This window comes from Protopterus annectens, chromosome 6.part1 (genome assembly GCF_019279795.1).
Source record: "Protopterus annectens isolate FY-2018-M chromosome 6.part1, PAN1.0, whole genome shotgun sequence".
In the NCBI taxonomy this organism is placed as follows: Eukaryota; Metazoa; Chordata; order Ceratodontiformes; family Protopteridae; genus Protopterus; species Protopterus annectens.
In genome coordinates this window covers 206,696,433-206,722,571 of record NC_056738.1, presented here as the reverse complement: position 1 = coordinate 206,722,571, position 26,139 = coordinate 206,696,433, and positions in this window count along the sequence as shown.

Genomic DNA, 26,139 nt, shown 5'->3' with positions numbered 1-26,139 from the left:
AAAACAGATACAAATTTAACAATTTAATATTTAGAGAAATTTATAGAGAAATTAGATAAGTTAGTATAATGCAAACAGGAATTGCAATATGAAGTGAGAGAAAAGCAGGCGTATTGTATATTTAAAGAGAAAGTGAGGGGAGATAAATTGATAGAAGTAAGGAAGTGAGTGAAGAAGGGAGAGTAAGGTGATATAAGGTAAGAAGAGATATTTGTTCACATTTAGGGATATAACTTATCCTGGTGTTGAGCAAGAAAAGACCCAGCTTTTGGTTAGGAAGTTTTTCAGAATGGTTTTGAAGGCTGGGAGGGAGAGTATTGACCCAATGGATGCAGGTAAGAAGTTCCAGACCTTAGCAACATAGTATGAATACAGACAATACCCAGCAGATTTGATAGGTTTGTGTACATACAGGAGTTTTTGGTTACTGGATCATAATGACCAACTGTGAACATAGTTGTGTAGAATGTAATTGCATAGGTGGTAAGAAGCTGTGTATTTGTTACTTGATGGGGTAGTTCTAACCAGTTTAGGCGTTTTAATGCTATACAGTGGTGAGTTTGTTAAAGTTTTGATTTTTGTGATGCCTAAGGTTAGTAAGGATGGGAGGACCATAAAGAAGTGTGGGGAGAAGATAAAAAGTGGTAATTGTAGTTTTAGTTGCATTGATGAAAATGTCTTAGCTCTATAAATCATCCCTAGTTTTTGATGAGTTTTTCTTATGCAATTTTGTATATGCAGATTGAAATTAAGATGATCATCTACTATCATCCCTAATAATTTGCTATAAGAAGTGACTACATTGGTTGCATTATCAAGAGAGAGGACTTTACATTTTCTTTTTCATGAGAGAGGAATTTAGGAGGAAAAAGGAGTAGTTTGTTTTTTCAGAGTTGAGCACAAATTGTGAGTTACATGCTTCAGTATATGTTAAAGCTTCTGAGTAATTTTTTTGAAGTGTGCCATGTGTCAGATGTGGAAATGAGTGTGGAGTCATCTATGTACTATATTAGGGAGGTCTGTTTATGGTTGTGTGGAGGGAATTGGTGAGAATGTTAAAGCAGATGGGAACAAGGATAGAGCCTTGTGTTACACCGGTGGGGACTGAGAGGTATGGACAGAGGGTGAAGTGCCATTTTACTAACTGATACCTATTGGATAGATAGCTTTTAAATCATAGAAGAAAGGGCTAAGAGAGACATAAAAAGGACATTTGATGTAGTAGTTTGCTGTGACAAACTGTGCCAAAGACTTTAGACGAGTCTAGAAATAAGGAGGAGACTAGTTCATTATTATGTCTAGGTTTATTGACAGTATCTATATAGGTTACAAGTGCAGTGTTAGTACTATGGGATGGGGGGATAGGAGTTCTTGCTAGAGATAGTTTAGCAATTGTCTTTGAATACATTTTTCAAGCATTTTAGAGAGGGAGATAAGATTGTTATAGATCTAAAGTTAGTAATGTCTATAGAATTTCCTTATTTTTGCAGGGGGATAATGTGTAACTTTTACCAGAAAGGGGGAACGTGGGATTTCTGGACTGATGTATTTATAAGGATTGAGACAGAATAGCAATGGTGTTGGCTACTATTTTAAGGTATGTGCTTGGAAGGTCATAAGCTGAAGCAGAACATGGTTTGAATTTTTTAAGAGTAGCTTTATATAGGATGTAGGCACAGGTTTGAAAGTGAAAGTGGGTGTGGTGATCTGCAGCTGTTAGGCAGGGTTAGGATTAGATGCTGGGGAATCCTTGGTTAGAGATGGTGTACTACGTGTGAAATAAGAAATGACATATAGTCATCTTGACTGGTCAGACAGTTACTGGGAGAGGGTTTAGGGCTGACTTTTTGGCCAGGATGTAATATTTTTTTAATGTCTGTCCAGACTTTTTTAGGGTTGTGTTTACTATTACTCTGAAAGTCATTATAGTATAGTTTTTTTAAGAATAAGCAACAGTGAATGATTCTATAATTTTTACAAACATTTTTATTAATTTAACATATTTTACAATATATACACAGAAAGGAAGAATTTCAGCATCACATATTGTTATACAATTATCAGTATACATTGAATCATATGGTAATCTTATACAATTAACACATTAAGAGTTTAGGTATTTCAATAGCAACATTTCAAGGTTATCCACGTAAAAGTCTTAGTATGTTTTATAGATCTTTGTTTTGATCACATCTTTTTCAATTTTACATTGATTTACTGTTAAACTTCAAAATTCCTTGAACATAGGAACTGAGTTTGATTTCCAGTTTTTATTTGTAATAACTTCTCTAACAACTGCCAAAAAAGTCCAAAACATTTTTTGCTCTTTGACTTTTACAGATACAGGAAGTGAAACATTAGTATTACTGATCTAGTTAAAGAACAATTATCAGACCATAACCCCTTAAAAACATATTTATCTCTTCCCACTATATACATTTAATTTTTCACAATCCATAAACATGTGTCCAATCAACTTTTACATCTTTACTACATCTCCAACAAACTGGAGAAGTCATTCTACTAAAGTCAGAGATTGTATAAGGAGTAACAAACATTATATGCAGGGAGGGTGGCCTAATGTTTATGGTGTTTGCCTTACAAACACAAGGTGCTGGGCTTGAGTCTCACAAGGGATAATTGGCTAGGCTTAAAATGGCTCATAAGGGCAATTAGCCTAGTACTGTTCTATGAACATTGCGCTTCTATGAACATTGCGCATATATTCCAACATAAAAACTTTCCAGTATAAACCTAAAGAAGTTTGTCTGACTGATTTAACTAACAACGTTTTATTCTTACCATCTATTGAATCACTCAGTTCACTACTATCTAAACAAGTTACAGAATTTTGCATTAAAATTATTATTATTTATAATTAACTGATATAACTTGGAAAAGCTTCCTTTGTAGGTCAATCTACTTTCGATAAAAGCATTCATATATTCATATAATGGGGGAATAGTGCTCTCTTCCGCTTCACTCATATTTATTTATTTTATTTATTTATGTATTTATTTATTTACATTTGATTACTAGGTAGTGTCTGACTGGGCCAGTAGCCTGTTTTCAGTGGAGACCAGGGGAGAAAGGCTCCAAAAAAAGTTACTTAATTACATATTTTGTACAATGGGATAAAGAGAGGGTACAAGTAATGCTAAACAGAGATTTAAAAATGATATGTGGCTAAACAGAGATTAAAAACTACATGCAGATAAACACAAAATCAGGATATAACATATATGATGAGGAATGAACATTGATTCAAGCTCAGAACAGATTATTTTTATTATAAATACAAATATATCATAGGAAGATAGAAGACAGATTGTGAAGATAATAAGAGGAAAGAGAGAGAAAGTGTGTGCAGACAGGGTAGGAAGGTGAGTGTAACTTAGCCTGGGGATGTACAGGAGCAAAGCCAATGATTTGAGAAGTATTCTTTTAGAATCTGTTTGAAATGATGTGTATCAGGGATGGGTAGAATATGCTGGGGAAGAGAATTCCAGAATCTGGCTATTTTATGGAAGTATAGAGTCTCCATGAAAGTTATGGGTTTTGATTACTTTGAGCAATAATTTATCAGCTGTCCTGAGTGAACTGAGGTTAGTGTAGGGTTGGACAAGGTGAGTTAGAGCAGGACAGTTGTCAGGTTTATGGATGACTATATGAGCAAATAATAGTTGATTGAGAGATAGTAAGTTAGGGAGTTCAATCCAGTTTAGACGGTGAAGGGCAGTGCAATGATGTCATCTGTGAGCCTGGTTTGAGGCAGATTTGGCTATTTTATTATAGCAAGATTCAGGGTTATTCAAATCCGATTTACTGAGGTTGGTGAGTATTTGAGAAAAGTAGAGAAGGGTGGATAAGAGGTGAGTTCCAGCTGTTGTAAGTCTGGCATGATTGGTGAGATAGGGTTTAGCCCTCTCTAGAGCAGTATGTTTTATATGGACTTTTTTTGATAGTTAATGCTATGTGCTTATCAAACTTCAGGCCATTGTCAAGGGTAACACTGAGAAGTTTTGTTTGTTTTACTGGTTCTAGATTTGTGCCACTGAAGGAATAGATGGAGAGAGGTGATTGGTTATTTTTATAGTGGCATTGGTAATGACTATGAGCTTGTTTTTTGGGGGGTTTAATATGAGTTGATGGTCCAGTAAGTAGTTTTCAATGTTTTGGAGGGCAACCTGAGTTTGTTCTTGAAGTTCTTTGATAGTGGGGGTAGAGCGGATGATGGAGACATCATCAGGGTACTGAGCTTATTCACACTGAGCTGAACGGAGGAGGGTCACTGACCATAACTCTGATCTGTGATATATAACAATAAGTATCCGTTTTTTTGTTTATTTTTACTAGTTATTGCTTATTCTAACCATTTATAGCACTTTGTATTGTCTGCTACCTACTTTTTACTTTAGTTAATTGTTATAAACTTATCTGCACTGTTGTACTGAAATTGTTTGCCTTACAGGGCCTGTTAAATCACTTTTGTTACTGTCACACTGTTTGTAAAGCTTTTTTAGCTAGTTTCACTGTGTGCAAGGTATTAACTGGAAATGTTCTCCATTTGTTAAGCATCTGTTTGTTTGTTCTGCTTTCCTGGCAAGGAGTGTATCATATAGCTGATATGTTTGCAGTTAAAAGCATTCTCTAGAGTCTCCTTGCTCTTTTATCTGTTTAAACCTTTCATTTAGTGTCTCACTGCTGTTTTTCTGTTGTGATAAACATTTCTGTAGTTTTCTGCCTAAAATAGTGTAGCTAGTAGCTGTAGCATAGTTTACCACCCTCCCTCCCTATTGTTGTCTTGTTCTTAAACATGATGGCTTTGCAGTTGCCCACCCCTACTGTAAATTTGATCTGGGACACTCCTCCCTATCCAGTGTCATTAGCTCATTCTACCTAATACAGAGAGAACATTTGGGAAGACCAATCCCCTTAGTTTCCTAACCTTAAATTATATTCTGTTCCTCCTTTCCATTAAAAAAAGCGTTATTTAGCTGCTTTTACAGTATTTGTGTTTTCCCCTTCTACTCTATTACTTCATCTTGTTTTTTCTGCTACTTGTTCTCTAAACTGTTCAACTGCATCTTCTCTGCTGCATTTATTACTGCTTGTTTTTAGCCTGTTTAAATTTTAAGTGTTATTCTAGGCCTGTTAGTTTTGGTTTAAGCATTTGGGCTTTATGCCTACCCCTTAGCTCTCCCTGGCCTCTCTCCTTCAGAGTCTGACAAATATTGATGGACAATTTCTTATGGTTTCTCCTGTCAGCCTTGTTGATATGGGCATCCTGAGAGGGTGTAGCAACTGCCTCATGTGCACAGACAACCATTTACTATTACCACCTAGGAACACAATTTGTGAGAGATGCAATTACATAAAGAAGCTAGAGTCTATGCTCTCCTCCTCACAAGCCAGTATATCTTGCACTGAGAAGACTGCCAACACAATCACTACACCTTAAACGCCACCCACAACTACACAACATGCACCTACATATGCAGAGGTTCTCAACAAAAAAAAAAAAAAGCAAAGGAGACCTCAGAGGCAAAAACACATGTGAACTCCACTACCCTCCAAACCACACACCATGCATAGTCCACACACCAGTGTCTCACAACCACTTAGGCCTAAACATAAATTAGTCATAGGAGACTCCATTGTGAGACACACAGATGTGCCTCTCACCAGGCTGGATAAGGAGAAAGTCAGGGTTAGTTGTTTGTCAGGTGTCAGAATCCACCATATCACACATACACTCAAGTCTTTCAACAACAGGTACTCTTATGACTCTGTCATAGTCCATGTTGGCATGAATGACTTGAGACATACCTCCCTGGACTATATGAAGAGAGACATGATTGAGCTCACTGAATATGTGTCCTAGGCAGGTATGTCCCTAGCCTTAAGCAGCATTCTACCGTTACCCAGAATGATGTCTCATTACAAACAAAAAATGATTGATTTTAACAATTGACTTAGTTTCTGGTGTCATTCCAGGGGGATCCAGTACCTGACAGCCTAGGAAGATATGATCAACAGACCATGATGCTTTGCTAGAGATGGCCTGCATCTGTCTCACTTGGGCTTCAGGCTTCTGGCAAAAGCCCTTGCCTCCCCCATAGTGCCTTTTTTAGGAAAAGTCATGAGGTTGATGCTGCCAACATAAAAATTTTAACAAAAAGCAAATTAAAGGTCATGCTGCTAAATGCTAGGAGTCTAAACATGAAACTGTACTCATTGCAAGCATTCTTAACTCTGGAAGATCCTGACATCTGTGCGGTCACAGAAACCTGGTTCATAGCTGCAGAAAGCACCCCAGCCTTCCCTGGTTACTCATCCTATCATACATTCAGAGCCCAAACTGTGGGTAGCAAAGCCAAAGGAGGTGGAGTTTCAATATATATTAAAGACACACACACCTCCAGGCTGGTCAAACAGTATGACACACAGGAGACACTCCAGGTGCAGTTAACCACTGACAAGACCCCTATTCAAATCATAGCTAGTACAGGTCCCAAAATCTGATTCAAGATGCCCACTCCACCTATCTGGACCTCTTCAAATCTATCAAGATTCAACCCTTTACCCTGATCCTGGGTGACTTTAATTACCCAACCTTAGATTGGAAAAACTACTCATACCAGAACACAAATTCCCAGAGATTCCTCGATTTTGTCAATTCAAATGCCTTGGAACAGTTAGTCAATACCCCCACAAGAGGTGATAATATCTTGGACTTGGTATTAACCAACATGAGTAACCACTGCAGCACCCCTACAGTATCATCCTCCCTAAAAAGATCTGACCATAAAGTAGTCACCATCTCACCTGACCCCCTTCTAGCTAGGATCAAACAAAAAAATCTTCTCCAAATCTGATTACAACCTCCTGAGGGATGGTAGAAACAGCTTTAAATCCCCCTCCCCCTCTGTAGGAACTGGTACCAACGTCCAAATCTACACCAAAGTACTATACGAGCACTTATATAGATGCATAGAATCAGGAATACCTGTCAGGACAAAATCATCTCTGCAAGGAAGAGTAAACATGTCTGGTGGACATCTTCAATAAATAAACTATATAACAAAAGGAAAAGATTGCTGTCCAGGACCAAAAAGGAGCAGGTGCCCAACTGGAAGCAATCTCTCCTTAGCCTGAACAAGCAAATAAGAACACTAGTGAAATTCTGTAAAGTCAACTTCAAGTCCAAATTGGCCACACCTGCTAGAGACAATCATAAGGTCTTCTTCACATATGTCCCCAGTCTCAAAGGAAGCACCCAGATCTGTTCACAACTGGTAGTCAAGGACACCACATACACAAGTGCTGTAGATATAGCCAATCTACTGGCTGACAGATTCAGTGAAAACATCTTCCCTCTGTCACCCCATCAGTAAATCAGGACATCCCCAGTAACTACCCCTCACCCCTTATCTCTAGGGAACAGGTCATCACTGCCCTCTCAAAGGCAAAAAATACAGCCTCCATGGGACCTGATAACATCCTAGGCTGCATCCTACATGAACTCAGGTATGAACTTGCAGCACCATTAGGCACCCTATTCAACCAAAGCCTGAGTACTGACTTTATTCCAGCCGAGTGGAGGGCAGCGACTGTCATCCCTTTACACAAAGGTGGAGCATCCACCAATCTGGAAAATTATAGACCCATCAGCCTAACTAGCCTGATCTGCAAGGCAATGGAACGGATTATCATGGACCTCATTAACAAGGACATTGGCAACCTCCAAACACTCGACCCCGCACAGTTTGGCTTTCTCAATGGGAGGTCATGTCTGTTAAATCTGGTTGATTTCTTTGAGACAGTCACCAAAGCCATGAACAAGGGGAAGACAGTGCACACTGCCTACCTTGACCTGGCCAAAGCCTTCGACACTATTCCCCACTCGGGCATAATAGATAAACTCTCTCAACTAGGCATCAATTCATATATTACCAGATGGGGAGTAAACTGGCTCACTGATAGAACCCACCTAATCAAAATAGGGGAAGCTACCTCAAACAGTAGCGGTGTACCCCAGGGATCAGCCTTGGGGCCTCTGTTATTCGGGATATACTTATCTGAGATTCAGGCCAAAACTGTGTTAGTACTATGTCTGGGTCAAAAGCCATGCTGAGTATTAGATAATAGGTTGTTCTTAAGGAAGTAGTCTACAATTTGTTTGTGTATACACCTTTCTAAGATTTTGGCTAGTGGTAGAGCTAGCTACCTGGTTGTGTTGATTCTATAACCATCTGATATACCAAACTGATAAGTATACTTTTTTGCACTTGATTTGCACTGTACTGCATTTATATATTTGCTCCATTGTTTATTGCTGGCCTCTGCCTACTGTATTCTGTGTGCATTCTTTGTTTTTCTCACCCTCCCACCCAAGTATTGTTGTACTCTTACACTTGGTGGCTTTGGAACTGCCTGCCCCTGCTGTAAAATTGATTTTGGTCACCCCGCCCATTCCAATCTCATTTGCTCACTCAACTGAGTACGGTGAGATCATCTGGGAAGGACTACCCCCTTGCTTCTTTGACTTAGATAATCTTCCCTGTCCCATCTCATCAGCTGAGTCTACTGAGTACAGAGAGAGCATTTGAGAAGGCCAACCCCCTTATTCTCTTAATCTTGAACTATTTGTTTCCTCCCTCTCCACTTAATAAAAAAATACACTTTATTCAGCTGCTTTTACTGTAATTGTGTTCTTCCTACCTTATCAACTTATTTTGCTGTGTTCTCTTAAATGTTCAAGTGTTTTTATTCTACTGCATTTATTACTGCTTGTTAGTAGCCTGATTTAATTTATCTGTTATTCTAAGCATCTTAGTTTTGGTTTTAGCACATGAGCTTCAGGCCAGTTACCTTACATTTAAGAAGGTTTTTGTGGTCTACACTCTTGTGAATAAACCCTTATCAAGTCTCTCTCTCTCCATAAGTCCGCCCAAGTATTTGGAACACTATGTCTGGACAATTCCCATCAGTTTCTCCTGCCAGCCTGGTCAACATGGGCATACTGTGACAGTGTAGCAACTACCTCATATTTGCTGACAGCCCTCTTCTCCTAGCATATAATTCCTCTACTTGCAAGAACTGAATCTACATCAGCAACCTGGAATCCATACCATTTCACGTCACAATCATTACTCCTGACAAAGAGGAGATTTCCAGCACAAAGACCACACCACTCACATCACAAAGCCCAGCACAACACACATGCACCTATGCAGAGGTCCTTAATAAAAGCTTACCTAAACAGCAGAGACCTCCAAATCATACTCATAAACATTCCATACACAACACCAAACAAATCACACATAGCAGACAACACACCAATGTCTCATAAACACAGCCCATAATGCAAAACAATAAACCATCACAGCCCACAAGACATAACAATAAACCATACATGCTAGTCATTGGCGACTCAGTTGTGAGATACACCAATGTTCCCCTCATCAGGTTCAAAAAGGAGAAGGTCACAGTAAGCTGTCTGTCTGGTGCCAGAATCTGCCACATCATGTACACACTTAAGCCTCTCCACAGCAAGTACAAGTATGACTCTGTCATTGTCCATGTTGGTGTGAATGACTTGAGACGTACCTCCCTGGACTATATGAAGAGAGACATGATTGATCTCTTAGAGTATGTGTCCCAGGCAGGTATGACCCTAGCCCTAAGCAACATCCTACCTTCACCAAGAATGTTATCACAATACCAACAAAAAATAATTGACATCAACAATTGACTTAGTTTCTGGTGTCATTCCAAGGGGATCCAGTATCTATCTGCCTGGGGTGATATTATTGACAGGCCTCTAGCTTTGCCAGAGATGTCTCCACCTGTCACCAGTGGGATTCTGGATGCTAGCCAAGATTCTTGCCTCCCCCATTGCGCCTTTTTTAGGCAATGTCCCAAAGGCAAATCTTCCAACATAAAAGATCTGTCAAAAAGCAAACGGAAGGTCATGCTGCTTAACGATAGGAGCCTTAACCTGAAAATGCACTCATGGGAGTCTCTCCTTGCACTCACAGGAGGCTCTCCTTGCACTGGAAGATGCCGTTGTCATAGAAACTTGGTTCAGGGCTACAAAGAGCACCTCTTTCTTCATTAAGGACAGGAACATGTTCAGACTGGTTTGCCAGCATGACGCACTGAAACTACTCCAGGTGCAGCTAATAGTTGGCAAGACATCCATCCAAGTTATAGGGTCATAGGTTGGTACTAGGCTATTGGCCCTAGGGCCTATACAAGCCTATCCATAACAATTCCCTGGCTATTTTTTCCCACTCTATTTACTTCCCTGGACCCCTGTCTAGCAGGGCGACTGACGTGATCACCGGGGTGAATTTTCTTTCTCCCATCCAATCATCAAGGTTCCTTTTGAAGAGGGCCAAAGAGGCACTCTGCTTGACATGTATGGGCAGTCTATTCCAGAGTCTGGGGAGTCTCTGGGTCAGGAACCTATCCCTCCAGCATGTCTTGTTTATTGTGATGACAAGGTTTAGATCCCTGAAGCATGTTGGTCTGAGGGATTGGTATTTCTTTAAGTGGAACATGTCCAACAGCTCTGGGTTTGACATGACCTTGTATGTTAAGCAGAGATTGCCTCGGAGTAGACGACATGAGACAGAGTACAGCTGGAATTTTTTAAGATGGTCAGCATAGGGCATCTGCTTTAGGCCTATGATTCTTTTAGTGAGGTATTTCTGCGGCCTTTCCAGTTGTTGCAGATGTCTTGTGAAGTACATACCAAATGGGGCATTGTATTCTATAATGGGTCTAATGAGGGATGAGTACAGTGGGACAATGACCTCCTTTTGTTTGGATGAAGCCCTTAATGATGAGGTGCGCCACATAGAAAGATTTCCTGACTGTTGTGGCGATGGGGTTATTGAAGGTGAGACCACTGTCCACCTGTGTCCCTAAGTCTCTTATCACACTTTCGGTGTTTAGTGTACTGCCACCTATGTGGTAATTCATGGGTACATGTTTTTTTCCCAAAGGGGATAACTATACATTTCTTGGCACTGAGCTTAGCATATGGCTCTTGCACCAAGCATCTGTTTCTGTAAGGCCCTTTTGTAGAGTATCCACATCATTTGGGGATTCAATAATGGCTCCCAGTTTGCAGTCATCTGTGACCTTTGTTAGCCAGAGTCCCTTAGTGTTGGCCTGCACTTCAGAGAAGTAGATGCCAAACAACAGAGGTCCCAGGACTGAGCCCTGAGGTACTCCACTTGTCACTTGTCTGGAGCTGGATTTGGAGTCAGCTACTTTTACAGTGTGGGTTCTGTCAGTAAGCCAGTTGGCAACCCATCGAGTGACATAGGGATTAATGCCCAGCTTAGTAAGTTTATCTATGATTCCAGAGTGGTGGGTGGTGTCAAAGGCCTTGGCGAGGTCCAGATAGGCTGTGTGGACAGCCTTACCCTCGTCCACGGCTCTGGAGACTGATTCGAAGAAGTTAATCAGGTTCAGGAGGCAAGATCGGCCCTTCACAAACCCAAACTGGGTGGGGTCCAGTGTTTTAAGGTTGCCAATGTCTTTGTTTATAAGTTCCATGATAATACATTCCATGGCCTTGCAGATCAGGCTCGTCAGACTGATGGGGCAGTAGTTCCCAGGATCCAAGGTGGATCCCCCTTTGTGGAGTGGGATAACTGTAGCTGTGTGCCACTTGGGGGGGGGGCACGAAGCCTGAGGTGAGGGTATGATTAAACATGACACTTAGGTGAGGTGCCAGATCATTTTGTAGTTCATGTAGTACACAGCCCGGGATGTCATCTGGTCCAATGGATGCTGTATTCTTACCTTTGGAGAGTGTGTTGTTTACCTGTGTGGCCATTATTACTGGAATTTGGCAATCTTCCAGTATTGAGATGGGTCATTTAGGGGGTGAGAGAGGGGTGAAGTTGGCACTGAATTGATCTGCCAGGATATTGGCAATCATACCTCTCAACCTGGAAACATCAAAAATCTGGACAAGGCCCATGAAAAATAGGTACAAATCTGTACACTGATTAACATAAAATTTGAATGCATAATTATGTAACCCCGCCCACTCCAATGGAATTGTGGGATACCAACTTTCAAATGCAAACTGAAGAACAGACAAAATATGGCACCAGAGTCCTCATGCGGCAATTCCAATGTCCCATTACCTGGCTATTTCACCCCATTTACCATAAACACTAATGTGTGCTTAGTACTGCTTTAATTCTACAATGATTATTTGGATTTTATTTTTGCATTTTGCAACACAATGCACAGACACTAACAGACATCTATTAAACAAAGCAATGCTGTCTCACAATGAAAATAAACTTGGCACTGCAAATTCCCATCAAGAGGAAGTTTTTTTACACACACAACAACATGAATGCTGATTTCTGCTTTATACAGGAAGACACATATCTTTCTTTCGTAGACTAATACTTTTATTATACTTAAACTTATACTTAAATTAATCCCTTATTTCTTTGTAACAGGTAATTCTACAAACAATACAAGTGTCATAATTGAAATGAAAAAGGCATTTTCTTTTCCAAGTGATGAAGACTAAAGATTTTGTTGACACATTTTATCACAGAATACACAAGCCTGATATTAACTCACCTTATTCTTTGTATCTATTTATATGCACTTTGTCTGGATAGTAATAGTTTGCTTAGACTTCTTCTAATAAATTGCCGATGTTTAATATCCATAACATAATATTATGCAACTCCTTTTTCCCGTACTGACAACCACAGAACTTCATCAATGTACTGCAAACACGATACTTTACATCTTTTCAATTTTACTAATGTTTTTGACTTCTTCATATTTTACTGCTTATTAAAAAATAGGCTTGAAGAATCTGCAAACCCCACTAGCTACTAGATTTTATTGATGTATTAGAACTGCTGTTGTTTTCGTTGTTCATCAATGACCTCTCTTGGGACCTCCCACAACTTAACTGTATTATGTATGCTGACAACAGTATCATTACAAAATCAGGCAATACATCAAATTCAATGAATAAGGAACTACAAAATGGTTTCACCTGACCCTGCAACTGGATAACAACCAATAACTAATCATAAATACTATAAAAAACTAACATGATAGTAGCCCACCTTCTTCAGCATGTAAATAATCTATCTATCTATATTTGATTACTGGAGTAGAGGACTGATCAATATTGACCATTTTCAGGTTCAACCTGCTGAAAACTGGATTGAGATGCTAAAGACATCTCTAAAATAGACCGGAGTGATACTTATACTACCCATTACTACATTTCAGAACTCTCTAAGCCTAATGGTAGCTCTAAGTTTATACTTCCATAATCATAGGAACACTGTCTCAGCTTAAGCTAACTTACAAAATATCCAATTTATTTACTTCAGAAAACAGAAGGGCTACTGCTGTCAGTATGCTCCTACCTAGACTGGAATATGCTTTCCCAATTACTTCATTACTCTCTGCATAGAACACTGCATTAATTCGGACTGCTACAAACAGAATTCTCAGATTTATAGACTTTATTAAACAAACAGAGCATTACTCTCTTACTCTATCTAAATGCAACGAGCTAGCAGTTAATGCAAGAGGCATGCACCTATTCAATATGTCAACCTTCACAACACTTAGTGATTTTGGTATTGCTCTTCCCTAAAAGGCTCTCGGAAAGAGAACATATGTACACATTATGAAATACAAATTATTCTTTTAAACTTAATACTGAAAACCTTCAAAAAGATAACATCAGCTTGCTCAAAAGTGGAATACAAGATGTTTCTCTACCCACTAGAAAGTGCACCCAAGGCTGGAAGCGCACTACTTTACATTCTGAAAACCACCCAAAAAATATTTCCAAGCCACTGACATTATTGTTTTAGCTACAGTGAAGTGTTTTCGCTACAAAACTGCCATATTGCATTTACGAATAAACTACTAATGGGCATGACAGGCAGTAAGTAGGTAATATAATCAAACGTAGTGTATACAAGAAAGCAATTATCTCAAAATAAAGTGCTGTGCTTTTTACATTTATGAAAGAGTACCACCTTACGTCTCAGTTGTTATGGTCTGTGCAGAGTACTCAAATTTTATTTCGTTCAGTTTGGTGCAGTTTTGCCTAGACTCATTGATAAAATTAAAAAGTTCAGGCTTGTTATATTTACATCATTACTGGGAACCACTAAACTAAGGTATATAAAGATTCGTATGTACTCATGAAAAACAAAACTAAACCTTACTACCGGTAAACTAGAAAATATTAATGCATCTGAAGAATTTCAAATCCTGCTTTCTAATTTGGCGTGAAACCCAATGAATGACTAAGCGTGAGTAAGCACAATAATACCTTCAACTGCACCTTCATTCTGCGAACTCTCTTTACGGAGATGTCTAATTGGAATGGTGTGTACCTTACGAATTAGCACTAAAGCGAGCATCGGAAACTACCATACTTCATACCATAATTAAAGATAATGTCCTGAAAGTCCAGGTACGCTTTGATACACTTCCAGATAGTTGGTTGTTTCCCCGTTCATGGGTAGTTCAGTCTCTCACAAGTATGTAGAGTAGAGATAACACCCGCCGTTTCAGCCAGCCAGAAATGATGATGTGAGCTCCTTCAGCTCAATTCCGACTGGTTGGTAGCCTGGCGGAGCTGATGTCATTGCGCACATGATGATGTCAGCTGCGACAGCGCAAAAATTTTAAAAATGCAAAGAAAAATCGGAAATGAAGGGGTGCCACTCGGGAATCGTGGCAACCCCTTCATTTGGACCCCAAAACTCAGTAAAAACCGAGTAATTTGGAACGGTTGGGAGGTCTGTTGGCAATATCCTTGGTATCAGTATATTTAATGCCATCCTGTTGTAGCTCAGAGCAGATCTGAGCATTGCCATTTAGATTCTTGACATAGTTATAGAATGCCTTGTGGTTGTCTTTGGAATCTTTGGCAATTTTATTTTCGTAAATAGCTTTGGAGGATTTTATGAGGGATCTTAGCTTCTTACTGAGGCTGGTAAGGGAGTTTTTTGCATCCTGGGATTTTCCTCTTTTCTGCAACAGTTTCTTCCTTTTGTTGTAAAGTTTGTTTATGGCAGGGGACCACCAGACTGGCTTCCTTTTTTTTTTGAGGAGAGCATCTTTGTTCTATTTGGGATGACACGATTCATGCATGAGTGGATGTGATCATACAGTGCCTTAGTGTAGAACTCAGCAGTTGAACTTTCAGTTCCTGTCTGCATGGGTGTCATGGAAGTTTGTAACTTCTGACTTGAGTAGCATGAAGTTGGCTTTGGAGAAGTTTTTTATGGAGGTTTCCTTACTGGAGGATGGGGGTGGGATGTGGATGTTAAGGGTGATTAGCTTATGGTCTGATCTGACCAACGAGGGGATGACCATAGGTGTGGAGCATCAGTTTCCCATGTTGGTAATGACCAGGTCTAGGATATTGGAGCCCCTGGTGGGACTATGGATTAGTTGATCCAGGGCACTGGAATTTATGAATTCCAAGAACCATTGGGCAAAGGTGTTGTTACACGAATAGTTTTCCCAGTTAATTGCAGGGTAGTTGAAATCACCCAGTATTAGGGTGTTTGGTTGTATATTAATATTTTCCAGTATGTTTAGAAAGGTGTAGTGAGAATCTTGGGGCATGGTGGGGGATCTGTAGCAAGCTACAATTTGGATTGCAGTCTTACCTAGTGTTAATTGCACCTGGAGAATTTCAGATGCATTGTGTTGTGCAACTAACCTGGTGGTGTGAATATCCTTGGTGAATATGGACACTCCTCCACCTTTAGTGTTTCCATCCTGGTTTGGTGGCCGAAAAGTGTGGTAAGAGTTGTAACCTGGTATTGCAGGGATGCTTTCTGGACCCTTGAACCAGGTCTCATTTACTGCACAGATATTGATGTTCTCCATTTTTAGGAGTGCCTCGAGAGATTGCATTTTGAGGTTTAGACTTCTAGCATTGGGTAGCATTACCTTCAGATTTTGCATGCTTGCACCTGTTACGGTGGTGGTTTTGTCCTTTGAACTTTGCCAAAAAACGTCACTCTAGGGGTTGCAAGAGCCTTAGCCAGTAACCTGAATCCCAGGGGCGACAGGTGCAGACCATCTCTGGCAAAGCATTGTGGTCTTTCGATCATGTCGTCCCAGGCAGACAGATACTGGATCCCCTTTGAATGACACCAGAAGCTTAGCCAATTGTTGAAGTCAAGCATTTTGTCCTTATATTGTGTTATCATTCTGGGCGAAGGCAGGATGCTACTCAGGGCTAGGGTCATACCTGCCTGGGCCACATGATCCGAGAGCTCTTCCATGTCTCTTTTCATGTAGTCCATGGAGGTACATCTCAAGTCATTCACTCCAACATGAACAATGACAGAGTCATATTTGTACTCGTTGTGGAGTGACCTGAGTGCATGAGTTATGTGGCGGATCCTGGCACCCGACAGGCAGCTCACTGTAATTTTCTCCTTGTTCAGCCTGGTGAGTGGGACATCAGTGTGCCTGACTATAGAGTCACCTATGACTAAAGTGTTAGGTACGCTGTCTTGCCTTAAGGCCTGTTGCTGGGTGGCACACTGGTGTTGTGAGCTATGTGACACATTGGTTGTGACTGGTGTTTGTTTACATTTCAGCTTCGGAGGTCCTTGTTGCTTGGGCAGGTTACAGTTAAGGGCCTCCGTATATGTGGATTTAGTGTTGCTATGTGTGGGTGTTGGTGGTGTGAGTTTAGAAGGGCTATGTATTGCTTGAGGTGTTGTGCAGGTGTTAACATTCTCCTCCTTATGGCCAGCTATAGACCCCCATCTATGACTCAGGACACCCACTCCTCTTACCTGAATTTACTTGACTCCATCAAGGTACCCCCTAACACCCTGATCCTTGGTGACTTCAACTACCCCACCATAGACTGGGTGAACTATTCCTGTACTAATGCAGTCACTCAACGATTCATTGACTTCAATTCTAATGCACTAGACTGGCTTGTCTCATCCCCCATAAGGGGAGATAACATTCTGGACTTGGTACTCACCAACATGGGTGACTGCTGCACTGCTCCCATAGTATGTTCTTTCCTGGTAAGATCTGATCATCAGACTGTTTCGTTTGACATTTCTATCTCACCCAACCCCCCAGCTGTAATCAAACTAAAAAACTTCTCAAAAGCTGACTAAAACCTCCTAAGGGAGGGTATCTGTAGCTTCACATCACTGCCCTCCTTAGAGAATGCAGACAACTATGTTGAACAGTATGCCAATACAGTATATAAGCACCTATACAACTGCATGGACTTAGCCATATCCAACAGAATTAAAATCTGCTCCTCAAGGAAACATAAATCTGTTTGGTGGACATCCTCTGTCAACAGGCTTTACAACAAAAGGAAGAAACTGTTGTCCAAAGGTAATAAAAAGGAACAAATTCCAAACTGGAAAAACTCCCTCCTTAGCCTCAACAAGAAAATTAGATCAGTAGTGAAAAACCTCCAAAGCCAATTATGAATCAAAACTAGCCTCTGAAACAAAGGAAAACCACAAAGCCTTCTTCAGTTATGTCAGGAACCTCCATGGCAAAGCTCAGGTTTGTTCTGAATTAGTACTTAACAGTATCACTTACACTGATCCTGTTGAATTAGCCAAACTGCTAGCAGATAGGTTCAGTGTAAACTTCACCCCCTGTCCCCCTCAAGGCCCTTTTGACATCCCTGATACTAGTCTTGCACCTCACATTTCTGTAGGTCAAGTGTTTAGGGCCCTATCCAAGGCAAAGAACGCAGATTCCATTGGACCTAATATTATCCCAGGCTGTATTCATCTTCAGCAAGAACTGGATTCACCATCGTGCACTCTATTCAACCACAGCCTAATTACAGGCTTCATTCCAGCAGAGTGGAGAGCTGCCATTGTCATCCCCTTGCACAAAGGTGGTGTCACTATTGACCCTGGAAACTATCACCCCATTAGCTTGACAAGTCTGAGCTGTAAAGCCATGGAGTATATTATTATGAATCTCATAAACAAAGACATAGACAATCTCCAAGCACTTGACCCCACCCAGTTCAGATTCATCAAGGGCAGATCTTGCCTGTTGAACCTGCTTGATTTCTTTGAGACTGCCACCAAGGGCCTAGATGAGAGAGAGTCAGTACATACAGTTTACCTTGACTTGGCCAAGGCCTTTGACACAATCTTCCATTCAAGCATCATCGAAAAGCTAACACAACTTGGCATAAACCCCTATCATCAGGTGGGTGGCAGACTGGCTCATCGACAGGACATTCAAGGTCCAAATAGGCACCTCCACCTCTGATAGCAGACCAGTCACTAGTAGAGTTCCCCAGGGATCTGTCCTGGAACCCCTACTGTTTGGCATCTACTTCTCAGAGGCAAAGACAAAAGGCCTGTGGCTGACCAAGTTTGCAGATGACTGTAAGTTGGGTGCTGTCATTGACTCCCCAAATGATGTTAACATACTGCAAGAGGGTCTCAGCAACTAATGACTGGTGCCAAAGTCATGGTCTCAAGCTAAATGCAAAAAAAAGTATCATCAAACCATTTGGCAAAAACACGGCCCCTACTAATTACCACATTAATGGCAATCCCCTAAACACAACCTGTGGTGAGAGAACTGGGTACTCAGGGTGATAACAATCGCACATTTGACCATCATATAGTGGCAGTGATCAGAAAAGCCTTTTACTTGGTTCATTTCATAAGTAAAGGGATTGCATCCAGAAAAAAGGAGGTTATTATCTCTCTATACTTATCCCTCATTAGACCAATAATTGAGTATAACATCCTATTTGGTATGTACCTCTCCAAACATCTGCACCAACTGGAAAGGCCCCAGAAATACCTCACAAAGAGAATCCATGTCCTCCAACACCTGTGCTATGCAGACAGGCTCAAATCACTATCACTCTACTTGGTATTGTACAGATTGCTCAGAGGTGATCTGTGTCTCACCTACAAAACAATCTTGGACCCTGTCCTACTAGAGATGCTCCATATCCTTAAGTCTAACTCCTTGTGCATTACCTACTCAAAATGCCTGAATCTAATATGCAACATCAACAAAACCTTCTGGAGAGACAGGTTTCTTTCCCAGAGGCTGCCCCATCTCTGGAATAGACTTCCCATACACATCAAACAGAGTACCTTACTGACCCTCTTCAAGCACAACCTTGATGAGTGGATGGGAAACCACAAATTTGTTCCAGGGGTTCCACCTGTATCTCTCATTGACAGGGGTGGCAGGTGCTAACTGAGGTTTCTTTTTGGGGATAAACTCTTGGCTAGGTAATGCACAAGGAGTTAGACTTAAGGATATGGAGCATCTCTAGTAGGACAGGGTCCGAGATTGTTTTGTAGGTGAGACACAGATCACCTCTGAGCAATCTGTACAATACCAAGTAGAGTGATAGTGATTTGAGCCTGTCTGCATAGCACAGGTGTTGGAGGACATAGATTCTCTTTGTGAGGTATTTCTGGGGCCTTTCCAGTTGGTGCAGATGTTTGGAGAGGTACATACCAAATAGGACGTTATACTCAATTATTGGTCTAATGAGGGATAAGTATAGAGAGGTAGTAACCTCCTTTTTTCTGGATGCAATCCCTTTACTTATGAGATGAACCAAGTAAAAGGCTTTTCTGATCACTGCCACTATATGATGGTCAAATGTGAGATTGTTATCAACCTGAGTACCCAGGTCTCTCACCACAGGTTGTGTTTAGGGGATTGCCATTAATGTGGTAATTAGTAGGGGCCGTGTTTTTGCCAAATCACCCTGGATATACATATCCCACCTCCACCCCCAGCACAAAAGACCACAGTGAAAAACTTCTCAAAAGCAGACTTCACTCTTCTTATGACAGAGATGGTATCCTTTAAGCCCACTGTGCCAGTGGATACCACATCCCACAATGCCGAATCCTTCACAAATGCTTTCTATGGACATCTCCAAGAATGCATGGATCATGCAATCCCAAACAAATCCAAGTCCCTCTCTACCAAAGGTAAGCTTCCTGTCTGGTGGACCTCAGCCATAAACAAATTGTATAACAAAAGAAGGAAGCTACTGCACGTCAGAGCAAAATCCCATGAAGGGAAGACATCTCTGATCAACATTAGCAGAAAACTACGTTCTCTCATAAAAACATCCAAGGCCAACTTTGAGAGAAAAATCGCTAAGGACACTAAAGATAACCACAAAGCCTTCTTCAGTTATGTTAGAAACCTGGGCGGAAACCCTCAGATATGCTCAGAGTTGGTTCACAACAACAAAAAATACACTGAACCCACAGATATTGCCAACAATCTGGCTGACAGGTTCAGTGCAAATTTCTCCCCTCCTTCACCACCAAAAGAAGAAATACTTATCCCAGCTGAATGTAATCTCCCTGTCATCTCAGATGTCCAAGTGAGAACCGCCCTAAACAAAGCAAAAAACACAGCATCAATGGGACCTGACGGTATCCCGGGTTGCGTGTTACGTGAACTCCAAGAGGAGCTAAACCCACACATAAAAATGCTATTTAACCTTAGCCTTACTTCGGGATATGTACCTGAACACTGGCATACAGCAACAGTGGTCCCACTCCACAAGGGGGTGCCTCTACAGACCCTGGAAACTACCACCCCATAAGCTTAACCAGCCTGGTCTGCAAAGCTATGGAAAGAATCATTATGGAACTCATAAACAGAGACATAGGTGACCTACAGACACTTGACCCCACCCAGTTCAGCTTTGTAAAGGGCAGATCCTGCCTTTTAAACCTGGTTGACTTTTTCGAAACAGTCACTAGAGCCATTGCTGAGGGCAAAGCAGTCCATACAGCATACCTGGACTTGGCTAAGGCCTTCGACACAATACCCCACTCAGGCATCATAGATAAGCTCAACAGCTTAAAAGTAAACCATTATGTCACTAGATGGGTTGCAAACTGGCTAAAGGACAGAACCCATAAAGTTAAAATCGCTGGAGCAATGTCAGACTCAAAGCCAGTCACAAGTGGTGTCCCACAGGGATTTGTCCTGGGACCCCTCTTGTTCGGCATTTATTTCTCAGATGTTAAAGCAAACATGGGAGGGCTGTGGCTGACAAAGTTCGCAGATGACTGCAAACTAGGTGCCATAGTCGATACACCAGCAGACACACACATTCTACAAAAAGGCCTCACAGAAACGGACAACTGGTGCTGGAGTCACGGCCTTAAACTAAATGCCACAAAATGCATAGTCATCCCCTTTGGGAAAAACAAAGTACCCACAAATTATCACATAGACAGCAACCCACTGAGTACGGAAAAAGTAATCAGAGACCTAGGGACCCAAGTCGACAGCGACCTCTCATTTGACACCCACGTTGCCAAAGTGGTTAGAAAAACATTCTACCTTGCACACCTCATCATGAAGGGATTCACATCCAGATCCAAGGATGTCATTGTACCCCTATATTCCTCCCTCATCAGACCCATGATTGAGTACAATACCACATTTGGTATGTACCTCACCCAGCATTTGCAACAGCTGGAGAGACCACAAAAGTACCTCACCAAGAGGATCAAGGGTCTCCAACATATGTCTTATTCTGCCAGACTAAAGAAACTTCAGCTCTATTCAGTAGCATACCACCTGCTCAGAGGTGATCTCTGCCTGACGTACAAGGCTATGTCCAATCAGGATCTGATGGACATGCTCCACCTCAAAAAATCCAAATCCATCAGGACCATGAGAGCTAAAGACTTAAACCTCGGCACAAGTATGAATAGGACATGCTGGAGGGATAGATTCATAACCCAGAGGCTTCCCATGCTTTGGAACAAGATCCCAGTTCGTATTAGGCAGAGCCCCTCACTGACTCTCTTCAAGAGAAATCTTGATGAGTGGATGGGAGATCATAAGTTTACCCCAGGGGTCACATCTGTGTCACTGCTAGACAGGGGCACAGTAAACTAATTCTATTATATAAGGGGACCTTCATTGTGTCACTACTAGACAGAGGCACAGTATTCTAAATTTATTCTGTACATTTTTGTACCATTTCATGGGGTGGCATAAGCCACATCACTATGACTAGGCTTACAAATGCCCCAGGGCAGATAGCCTAGTACTATACTATGAAACTATGAAACTATATAGGGGTATGACATGAAATATTTTCCAAAGGAAAGGTACATACTGTTCAGAGACAGAGTGGTTTATTAGGATAGATATAGGGTAAGAGATGGATGTGACGGTTAGTTTTAGAAAATCACTGGGTAGTTGATCTGCAGCTAGAGTACATGGTTTTAATTTACCTAGGACATTTTTTATATAACTACTTTGAATTGGTCTAAGAGAGAAAAAGGTGGCTTTATGGTTGGTGAGGGTGGGTATGGAAAGAGGAGAATTTGCAGATTTGTTTAGTAATGAAGTTATTGAGGTGATAAAGTGGATATTGAATTGAGTGGCTATACACCCTGAAGAACTGCTGGTTGTTGGAGCTGGGGTAGTGGGTTTTCCAGAGTTAAGAAAGAGGTTTAACGTTTGTCCTTATTAGATCTAATTTTGAATAATAACTTTATGCTTTTTGACAAAGAATATTTTTTACAAAAAACTGGGGTAGCCATGGGCTCCCCATGTGGAGGCAGTTTTGAAAATTCAGTCATGGCATTTTGGGAAAGACATTTCCTATTTCAGAACTCCATTTTCAAGGAAAATGTAAAATGGTACACTAGATATCAGGACGACATGTTTGTTATGTGGAATGGAAGTCTAGATTTGGTAACAACTTTTATTAATGAAATCTCCAAATTCATAAACTTCCTAGATTTCACTTTTGAGTTTAACACAGACTCCAATAATTTTCTGGACATGTCATTATCTAAAGATAGACCCAATAACAGATTTAAGGTTAGTATTTTCAGGAAACCTACTTACTCAAACACTTTTCTACACTTTAGTAGTAGCCACCCATTCCACCAGAAAAGGGCAGTTATTAAGGGCCAACTGGTTAGGGCAGCCAGAATGGTCTCATCAGAGACTAACTTTCTGTTTGAATGTAACACATTGAAAGTCATGTTTCGTGAAAGGTTTACCCAGAACAGCTTTTTCAACAATTGTTTGATGAAGCGGCTACTAAAAAGACTACTGCCCATTTTAAACATATTCTATGCAGGGGTTATAGCGAAAGAATAAGTAATACTCCCCCTGATGAGCATATGGAGAATAGTATTAGGAATTATGATGGCAAAATAAACTTTCTTACTACTTTCTCTACTGATGCACATGCCATTAAGAATATTATGATTAAAAATTGGGCTATAATATTAGAGGACAGTGCTATTAATATGAAATTGGGAGATAGACCACATATTACCTATAGAAGAGGCCTAAAGTTTAAAGATTTGTTGGAAAGGAACAATCAAAAATGCCCCAACAACCGGGTGATGAGAAAGTGTGGGAGATATCAGCAGTGCCAGCACATTATGGTAACTAATAACGTTCGCATACGTAACAAAATCTACACCATCAATGGAAAATTTAACTGTGAAACAGCAAGAGTAGTATATGCTGCGTTATGCCAATGTTGCCAAAGCTACTACATTGGTAAAACTGAAAGAATGTTTAAGCAGAGAATTTATGAACACCAATACCAAATTAGTAGGGGTAATACCACAAATGCTTTGGCTAGACACATTCTAGGATACCCCACACATAAATTCCAGTTTAGAATATTACATCAAATAGTTAAGAACATTAGAGGTGGGCCCTGGGAATTAAAGCTTGAAGAACAGGAACTTGTTTGGCACATTAAAACATATGCACATGTTCCACCAGGGCTTAATGAATACTACTCGATAAAATCTATTTTGAAATTAAAAGCCCTACAAAGGTGAAATTCGGTTGTATAACAACTTTTCTAATACTTGAATGAATTTATAAATATTTATTTATACATATCTATCAGTATATATATTTATACAAATTTTATATTTCTATTTGTTTGAGTTGTTCAAGTTGTTATCTAGCATTTAACAGTATTTAGATTAATTTATATACGCAAGAAAATTAAGTAATAAGACTGATGTGTTGTGATTTTAAAATTGTTGCTGATTTTTTTTTTTAAAAAAAGCATTTATATTTATTTACATATACATTTTACCTTGTATAACACTGGCTCTTTAAATTTCTCAAGTTATGTTAATTGGTTTTCTAATTAATTATCTCATCTTATTTGAAAGTTTAATTTTAACTGAGGACTCTTGGGGTTTCTTTGTCTGAAGAAGTTCATGCATTTCCTGAATGAAAGCTCCAACAATAAACTGGTTGGAATTCTACAGCTTGCTGCCTATCTTTGTTTTTGTTGTTGGAGGTTTAGCGTTTGCCAGAATTGTTTGTGTGTTCTTTTGGCATTTTAGTTGACATGATTGAAATCAAGTTTTACTTATCCATAAATTCATTTAAATTTCTTACTGATGCATAATATTAACTGGTTAGCAGATTCATCTAACTTATATACTTTCATTAAATATTCTGAAGACATAGCTTTTCCTTTTTCAAAGCAATTAGACCATATTACCAATCCATTCCTTTTAGTAAATTCATTTTAATATTGTTTTGAGTCTCTTTAAATCTAGAAGTGCATGCAATGGGAAACTACAAAAACTTTCATTTTGATATTATAGAGTTTGAAAAACATATTTCTTAACTGTTTTAAAAATTGATTTTATATATGCACGGTCTAAAGACTGAAATTAATTTCATTCTAAGGTAAATTTGATTAAACAGATGAAATGATTATTACATATTTCTAATTTATCATATTTAATAAACTTATAAGAATTTAGTATAATCTGCTCCTGGATGGTTTTCCATTGACTAGTGTAAGTTCAGTCTATCCACTTGCAGAATTAGAATAAGATTCTAGATTTACCACCATGCTTCCATTATCTTATATGATTTCTATAAGCAATTATCAGCTTTTTTAGGATACCATAAGAATGAAGTTAACATTGTTTTCATTTTCTTTAAAAGTTTTTGTCAGGTATTAAAGCTATTGAATGCAATACCCATAATCTTGGGTAATATGATCATTTTAATAAGTACTAACATAATTTCAAAAGTAAAACAAAAAAATTCTATTTTTTTAATAAGTAACACTTTGATTACTTTTTCAAAATCATTATTAATAATCTTATTTATATCTTGATAGATTTTTATTGCTAAATATTTTAGTTATTTCCTTCCCCATTATATTTATATTTATATTTAAACTTACTATCTAAAAAACAATTTTAGTTTTATTATTATTAAAGTTCAGTATCAATACTTCTTGAAACATTTTGATCTCATCTATTTCTTTGAATGAATAATTTAAATCTCCTATAGTTAGTAAAATATCATCTCCAAAAAGCTTAGATTGACAATCTCTGTTAATTGAGAATCCAACATTTTTTCATTGCTTCTTATACTATTAGCTAAGGGTTTGATAACTAATGCAAATAGTAGATGGGACAAGGGACAGCCTTCCTTTGTGCCTTTCTTTAAAGTGAATCCTTGAAAAATATAAGATCTAATTTTAACATATGCTTTGGAGTCTCTATACAGGTTTGTTAATATTCCAATAAACTTTTCTGGAAATGCAAATGTTTCTAAAGTTTAAATGAGTAGTTCCAATCTATAGAATCAAAAGTTCTCTCAATATCTAAGCTAATTAGGGTCAATTTCTTGTTCATTCCTTTTGCTAAATCTAAGATAGTTGCTACCCTTTTTTATATTATCATACCTTAATCTATTGACTATAAATCCTGCTTAATCTTTATTAATTAATTTACCTACTATATCTCCTAATCTTGTAGCAAAAATGGAAGTAAATATTTTATAGTCTGCATTTAATAATGAAATAGGTCTACATGAGGAAACTAACTTATTATCTTTTCCTTACTTAATATAGGTGAGAGTGCAGAAAATTTCCATGAGTGAGGAATTATTTTGTCACTCTAGCCTTATCCTTGAAAATGTTTCTCAGTAACTCTGAAATATTTAAAGGAAGCAGACTATATAATTCCATATTTAAACTATCTAACCCTGGAGCTTTACCATTTTTCTTTTTTTAAGCTTCTTTAACTTCTA